Source organism: Lepisma saccharinum, chromosome 12 (assembly GCF_977018435.1).
Source record: "Lepisma saccharinum chromosome 12, izLepSacc3.1, whole genome shotgun sequence".
NCBI classification, from domain to species: Eukaryota; Metazoa; Arthropoda; class Insecta; order Zygentoma; family Lepismatidae; genus Lepisma; species Lepisma saccharinum.
The window spans coordinates 16,704,901-16,713,946 of NC_139240.1; positions in this window are offsets into that span (position 1 = coordinate 16,704,901).

Here is a 9,046-nt window from a genome sequence, read left to right on the forward strand (position 1 = left end):
CGCTTCATTGCCCCTCCACCGGTCCCTAGGTCCAGATGAAATCCCCACAATATTCCTACGTAAAACTGCCAACTCCTTGGCTCTTCCTCTGTCTGCCTTACTCAACAAATGTTTCTCTAAGGGTGTGTTTCCTAAAAACTTCAAACGGGCCAACATTGTGCCCATTCACAAAACTGGAGATAAAAAATGTGTAAAATCCTATAGACCAATCTCGCTTCTATCGCCACTATCAATTATTTGTGAAAAAATCATCAAAAACAGGTTACTTCAGTTTACGTCACCATATATCAACACAGCACAACATGGTTTTCTTCCAGGCAGCTCTTGCCTAACAAATCTTTCCGTCTTACTTTCGCATGCTGCCAGAGCTATTGATAATAACTCCCAACTTGACACTATATATTTGGACATTTCGAAAGCCTTTGACAAAATTAATCATAAATTTCTCCTTCATAAATTATCATCCAGATTTAACATCCATGGCAAATTTCTCTCTTTACTCCAGGACTACCTCCATGAGCGTGAACAACGTGTTGTTCTTTCAGGTACCTCTTCTAACTTTCTTCCCGTTTTGTCTGGAGTTCCCCAGGGGAGTGTCTTAGGGCCGCTCCTATTCCTTCTGTACATGGATGACCTCCCTGAAAAACTGTCCTCCCTCCCTATCAATATACTTTTGTTTGCGGATGATTGTAAACTCTTTAAGGAGATCTCATCGCATCATGACATGATGATTCTTCAAAATGCTCTCACAGAACTTGTTAAGTGGTGTCGTCAGTGGAATTTAGAACTAAACCCTCAGAAATGCTCTTTCCTTACTTATTCCCTAAAAAAGAACAAAGTGGTGTCTACTTATACTATTGAAAACAAACCAATCCAAAACGTTTCCACCCAAAAGGACCTAGGTATTATCATGGATGAAAAACTCACTTTTAATTATCATATTATCGCTACCACTAAAAAAGCCATGCGCCTTCTCGGTCTTCTATACAGATTTAGCGAAATTCAAAACCCATCATCTCTTGCTTTATTCTTTAAATCTTTCATCTCGCCCATCCTTGAATACTGTTCCCCAATTTGGGCAATGGCCTCAAAAACCAATCTCACCAGAATAGATTCTGTTCTCAGTTTCTTTCTTGCAATTGTTCGCCATAGAATACCTTCCTTTCGACATGTATCCAAATCAGACACCATGGCTGCTCTGAATATTCACGCTCCATCCTTTCGTCGTGATCTAGCTGACATGAAATTTTTATACAAAATAATAAATGGCAAAATCAGAACAGATCTCCTAATCAGTGAATTCTCACTTAGGGTACCCCAAAAGCTAACGCGCAACCTGCAACTCTTCCACAACCCAACCACTAGGTTATCCCTTCTACAACGCTCCTTGTTTTACAGGCTCCCAGAAATCTACAACAAACTTCCCCTGAATGTAGATATATTCCTTCCAGAACGTAACTTTTGTATATTACTGACGAAGAACATGTAAATCTATCCCATCTTGTTATTGTGTTTTATCTTTTGTTATTATTTGTTTCTACTTTATGTTGTTTCAGTGTAAAATGGCCAAATAAGACTGTATCTGAAACTCTGAGTAAATAAATAAATAAATAAATTGGTTGTTTTCAGTCCACTTCATGCACATATAGGCTAATCGGAACTGGACCTACAGTTTCAAGTGGGATCCGAACCATTACATAAGCCTCCACCGGGTATCGAACCCGGGATCTCTTGATTACAAGTCGACAACAATAATTTAAATGTGATTATTAATAACAATAGATATATCATTAAAACAATTAAACTGTAAGTATTAAAACTGTGCTATCCTTGGCTATGCTTCTTGACATACGTATATAAATAATTGTTATTTAAAATGGCTGCAGAAACTAAAAAATTTTCAACTATCGAGGTCCTGTATAATTACGGGGCAGTGGCGTAGCAAGGGGTGGGAAGTGGGCGACTGCCCGGGGCCTCTCCCCTGGAGGAGCCTCGAGTCCCATGGGGTTTAGACGAGAAAAGTAATTATGGAATAAAAAAAATATGGAAAAGGCTAATTTTTTGGGGCAATAAAAATAAGACATTGTTTTTATCTGGTTTTAAATTCTAATTAAACGTTATCATTTGAATGAATACGCCATACAAGTGGGCGGTGCCTAAACCTAAGGGTCCCGAGAAAAATATTGCAGTATTTCTCATGTGAAACATTTTAGCAAAAATTCACGATAACTTTCCTTGACATTTTTACCCATTTATTCCTTTATTGAATAAAAAACGCTCTGTCTTGTCTTCTTTCTCTTGACCTTGCACTCTTGATTTTAATATGTTAACAATAAAGCACCTCCAACTGCTACGAAGTTAGTGTAACGCATTTAAATGCTTGCGTTGTTTTTAACCCAAGGAGAACATGTATAATAGCCATTTCTTTGTTCCTTCCTAGAGTTTCAGATTTCAGCTCCCGAAAAACAGAGAAATGGATTTTTAGGGTGAATGAAATTATTAAATATCATATTCGTCAGTAATTTATCATCATTATTTAAATAATAAATTGCTGAAGATTTTCTATCTATTCACATTGAGATTTCAGATTTAAACAACGGATGGGGGCCTCGGATTCAAATATCGCTCAGAGCCTCGCGATATGTTGCTACGCCACTGTTGCGAGTGCGCAGTACCGGGCAGCGGTTTAGAAACAGCCATAGTGGAACCATCAGGTAGTATGCACACTTTCAATTATTAGGTACAACTTTCGCTTTAAAAACTTTCACAGTCTCTTGACTTTGACATTGCTTCACGGTCATTCCAAAGTTCGTTTGCAAAAAAAAAGACGCATTCCTATCAAGACAGCACGTGCTGTTATCTTGCCTCTATCTAGTACCATGAGTATTACCGTGCAAATTGTCCATGACTACTTTCATTATTTTTTTCTATTACATCCTATGTGTTTTTTAGCGATGAATCTTTGTGTATGCTGGTGCAGAAGTTGTCAACAGCTTGTTTTGAGTTTTATTTTAATTCTTGAAGCTCTTATTGGGTCAAATAGAGTGCATGAACGTGGTGATGGACAATTTGCACTGTAATACTCATGGATCCCACTGTACATACGGAAATCCCAAGCGAACACGGGCCGTGTCCGGATTGGCAAGCGCTCCGTCCAGTTCTCTCCCGTTGTTCTCGCGTGCCGTCGAAGTCACGTCCAAGTCGTCCGAATCTGCATGTCCCCTTGTAGTACGGTTGTCACTTTTCCCGCCAGGTGTCAGCTCGAACTTCACCCACCGCGCTATGGGGCGCAGGCGCATCGCACGGAAGCAGAAGGCAGACGCCAAACAAACATGACAATCATTTCCACCTATTTACTACTCATATTAAAAATGTAATATGAGTAGTAAATATATTTAATAATATATTAAATATATATAAAATAAAATAAATATATAAAATATATATTAAATATAATATATATATATTTTATATATATTTAGTATAAATATATAGTAATATTTCATCATTTACAATTTTTCTGCATTCAGTATTATCGACTAAATGTTGTCTGTACAAAGTGAAAGTTAGAATATGGCTGCCAAGCGCAGCGTCACAGCGAGTTCAAGCGTGCATCTGTCGCTCCTCTCTGCTCTCCCCTCCGACTATTTCTACCAGTACTAATTTCATCATCTCTTGCTGTAGCTGCTACTAATGGGTAATGAAGTATGGAAGAGAAAAAACACGCGTATCGTTAAGATTGTGAGGAACGTAAGTCCAAAGTTTCTTTACGTTTGTCCGGAACTATCGTAACCAATATAGTGATGATATTCTTTTTTGACTCTCAAGCGTTCATTGATCGAGCTCTCTCGAGTCACTACTTCGCAGGGACTTCTTTGAGTTTGCTTAGTGTAGAGATAGGTTAGGTTAGGTTGTATTAAGGCTCGGCTGGACCTTTGGCATGCAAATGGGCGAATTTTTTCAAATTTTCCTCTCCATTCGAAAAACGTCTTAGATATTTCAAAATATGAAACATTACATCAGCTTAGAATTCCTTCTAGAGCATTGACGTGAATTTTCGTGAAGTTTTCTTTCATTGTTGTCTAGATATTATCAATAGTTTAATAGGCTTATGTAATCACAAAACAAAGAACGTATGATAATACCCGGCGGAAATGCCTCCTTTGGTACAATCTTACGCGAGAACACCCAACATTACAGTGCATCGTTGTTTCTCTCCACCCGTGGTCTTGATCGATACGGTGTGCGAGCCTCTCGGTGCAACTGTGCTGGACATAGGCATGTCCCAGTAAATAGGTGTTTCATCCGCGTTGTCGATCTGAGACAAGCTACAATCATTGTACTTTCGCATTCGAATCACGTATTTGTGAAATTTAACAATTTTCTGATCAAAGTCTGCAGGGAAACGTTGCGCAATTTTTGTCCTACGGCGAAGCGATAAACTTTTCCTACGCATAGAACGTGAACACCATCCCCCACTAGCTCGGAAAGCTTGACGACTGATGTCTAACTTGGAAGCTGCTTCACGACCTTGAAAACGTATCATGTCTACAGTTACAGCATAGCCAGCACTTCTCTCATTTACAAAGCCCAAAACTTCTTGGCTCCTTTTACACGAAATGTCTTTCTCTTGCCACTTGTTGCAGCAAGTTGTTCCTTCCGATTTCTCCATCGACGAATGTTAGACTCGTCCACATCGTAATATCGCGCTGCAGATCTGTTGCCGTTTCCTTCAGTATATCGTATCGCTTGAAGTTTAAAATGAGCATCGTAGCTGATTCTTCTGCCAGACATCCTTCCTTTGATAGTACCAACCTTGACCTCAGGCCCACAACCTTCTTTAACAACTTCACTTTACTGAATGGTTTCCAGATCAATACGACAGTAAGGATGATTTGTGTTCAAAGATAAGATATTATCATATTGTTGCAAAAAAAATAATTAAAGATAAGATATCGTATTGTTGCAAAGCCTGCTACAGATCTATTGTTGTTGGATTTGCTGTTAATGAATCCGTTATGTGATAAAGATAACAAATCAACGTACGTATTTTAGTATCCTAGCAGTAGCTGCACTTTCTTTCATTCGCGTGTATAAGCCGCAAATGTTTTCTTATTCGTGTGTATAAGCCGCACATGCTGTTCTTATCATTCGCGTGTATAAGCCGCACCCCATTTTTTGGTCCACTTTTCGGGGAAAAAAAAGTGCGGCTTATAGACGCGAGAATACGTACTTTAAAAAATTTTAAAATACTTAAATTACATTCTACATAAAGTACTAACGCATAAAAATCGTGTTCAAATAATTCAATCACAAAAAAGTTAATATACACAATTCATTTCATTACAGCATCAAATCATGAATTGGACATAACTCTTTTTTTAAATAATGTAAATTCACTACGCCAAACTTGAATTAAAACTAAACAAAATATAATTATTATGTAGAATGTACGTAAATTCATATGGATATTATTAAAATTGTCACTTCGGTACTTAAAATAATAGTTCATATTGCATACACCCAGCTTTGTAAGTAAATACAAAGAACCTTCGCGCCAGTGGTGCATCGGAAATGAAAAAGATAGGTACACCAATTAAGAAACTTTTATTAACCTTGCATAATTCTTGGATTTAACCTTCAACACGTTTTTCTTATATTTCTCGAAATATATAAATGAATTGTTTATTATTTATTTAGGACATCTGTACTTCAGACTAAGGAACAAAAATTTCTCATTTTTTTAAAAACATGGAAATTTTTTAGTTATTAATCTCGCGTGTATTGTATGCCCCAGGCCCCGCACCGACCTAGGACCGCCCCTGGATGTTTCCGATCCCAAAGCAGCAACACCGTCTATAAAATTTGAACATTTTATCTTGCATAAAGATAGATAATGGTTATAAATTGCAGTTGCGTGTAGAATAAATATATTTTTTAAAATTTATCTAGTAAAATTACATAGTTAAGTTAACTGTACCAGGGGTTTTCAAGCTTTAAGCTGTTATGGCTCCCCTCAAAAATAATAATAAATAAAATGTGTTTGACCTGACCTTGAAATATCAACACAAAATCTCTTCATGTGTTTGTTTATTGTTAGTAAATGTGCAAGTAAGGAAAATATAATGTGTGTGATTATTACATGTGGTGTACAATTATTTTAAATGTTCATGAGCTTGCGTCATTTCATTCAGCAATATTCATGAGATAGAAAGTATAAACAAGGGGTACAATTAAATGCACAATTGAAATTATTGTACATTGATATAATACAATTCTCAGTATTTGATGGTATGTTATTGCACTTAATTATGATTGTATATAACTTAATTACATGAATTTTGTATCAGAGTATTCATATAATAATAATAATAATAATAATAATAATAATAATGTAGAATTGTAGCAGTGTAGCATTTATTGTGTACATGAGATGTTTTCATGTAACATACATAATTTTACTTTCCTTTAAATTGTATTGCCAATGTAACTGGATATATTTTCCTCTGCTGATGACAAATAATACATAAATAAAATAAATACCTTTGGATCAAAGGATCTGGAAGTGCCCGCCCCTTCACAAAATTTGAAAAGTACATTGTACCCCTGTTCCTGAAAGTAAAAGCTGCCAAAAATCCAAACTCTTATGCACTGTACTGTAAGAAAATGCACTTTTTCAAACTCTCCAATACTCATTGTCCTAATTCTGAGTGAGAGAGAGTTTAAATTCATGGGTGAGTCAGCATTTAGGTTACTCGAGCCCTATAGACAATGATTATGATTCTGTATTTTCCTATCTATTTGTTTATTTCAATTTTTATTCATCTCTGTGTGTGTGTATTGTTCTTGCTGCACTAAATAATATATTTCTAACGTAAATTATTTTGGTGGCGACGTCCCGCTTGTGGTTGTGCGCCAGCGCTTGCAAAATACGTCACTGTCAAAACTATTGACTCACCTGTCATGTATCAAGCTTGCATCATTCAGAATGCCATTCAAGATTTTAAGGACACATTTAACACTTAGCTTAAGTACCTAAGAGAGCACTAAACTCATAGTACACTTATTTTTCAGAGACGATGAGAAAGTATCCCGCAATGAATTTCATTGAAACAGCATGCACTAAGGACTACATCATACCGGGAGCTGACGTCATCATTGACAAGGGATCATTGACATTTTGGTATCGTGCACAATCAGCTTCTGTATCCCGTCCGCGAAGAAGGTTTTTGCTTGCTCACGAAGCCATGTCTGCACCGCCTGCTGGAACTCGTCATCTGACCTGAACCGACGACCACGCAGCGCCTACTTCAAAGGGCCGAAGATGCCTTTCAGGTCAGATCAGATGACGAAGTCCAGCAGGCGGTGCAGACGTGGCTTCGTGAGCAACCAAAAACCTTCTTCGCGGACGGGATACAGAAGCTGATTTTGCACGATACCAAAATGCATTGCCGTGCAGAGGGCATATGTGGAAAAGTGATATGTGTAGTTCTTCTTCTTGTATGGAAGTAAAGATGTTATGTAAAAATTGTGTTACTTTTTGATTTACCCTCGTATATGCTTACAAATAATATCAGAAAATAGTTGTACCTAGCTATATAAAATATGGTGACTAGGTGGTCAAGATCTCTGATTTAATGCATCATATTGTGGATTATTAATTTTATAAATGTAGTGCCCTTCGTCGACGTTTTTTGTTAAATATGTATACTGGATCACAATTTGCAACATAATTTCTTGAGATCTATCGAAATTGAACAAAGGTCCATTCATGTGCTGCTTTCATCTTTTAGTACTAAGATTTGTACCAGGCTTGAGCATTCAGTAAAAGTTCATAATCGTTCCATAATGACAACTTGTTTTAAACGTTTGAAACGCACGTCTATGTTCTTGACAAGTTTTTAAAATACTTTTTATAATTGAATGGTATATGCATGAAAGAGTTTTGTCACGTACTTAACATACTTTGTTATTAATGTTCATGTACCAGGTGGTTATAATTAAAGTGACGGTGTTCCGAGTGGTACAGCACGGGCTGTAATGAGAGTAGCAGCACAGATTAGTAGCAGTCTCAAACTTCGTAGATATGCTAATGAAGCAATGCGCTCGCGAATTATGGGGGGAAAATAGTTCCAATTCTCGCCACCAGGGTAAAAAAATGGCGCTGTGAGCAATCAAAACGTATTATAGTTACAGGGAAAAGGCACTATAAATCGCAGAAAACAATACTCTTTGTCATAAAATAACGCTACAATTTCACCATTCGAATTACATGAACATTACTAAAGGAAAAAGCAACAAGCGTCACCAACAACAACCAAGGAGCTCACACAATGGTTAGGCAATATCACCGGCTTTGACGTCAGAGTTACGGAAAATTCCACGTTTTGACTGCTTACAGCGCCATTTTGTACCCTGGTGGCGAGAATTGGAACTATTTTTTTTTTTTGCATAATTCGCGAGCGCATTGCTTCATTAGCATATCTACGAAGTTTCAGACTGCTACTCTCATTACAGCCCGTGCTATACCACTTTGAACACCGTCACTTTCATTATAACCACCTGGTATATTGTTACATTCACAATAAAATGTGATATTTCGGAAAACAGAGTAGCTGTTGAATAGAATGGGACCTGGCAACTGTGCAATGTTCGAACCTTCTCGAACAGCCTGCAAGCGAGATTTGCAAGTAACATAAATACCTATTCTAAGAAATAGTTAAATGTTCACTTCATAACTAGACAACTGTCTTGTCTTGGACGATTAACATATTATTTCTCTTGTAGTCTACTGTTGTTACAAGATAAATAATTCTACAATGCAAGCAAGGGGTACTGACAAGAAATGGATTAACAGATTTCTTATCAACCATTATTCTGGGGAAAGAAGCCTTCTTGGCATTATGTTGTAAACGTCTTTGATTAAAACACTGTTTAAAATATTTAAAGCTTGTTTAAAAACAAGAACTGCTTGTTTCTTTTTTTTAAAAAAAACACAAAATTTGCGAACTCTCCATGATTGACAATTCAGTCAATGTGGAGTTTT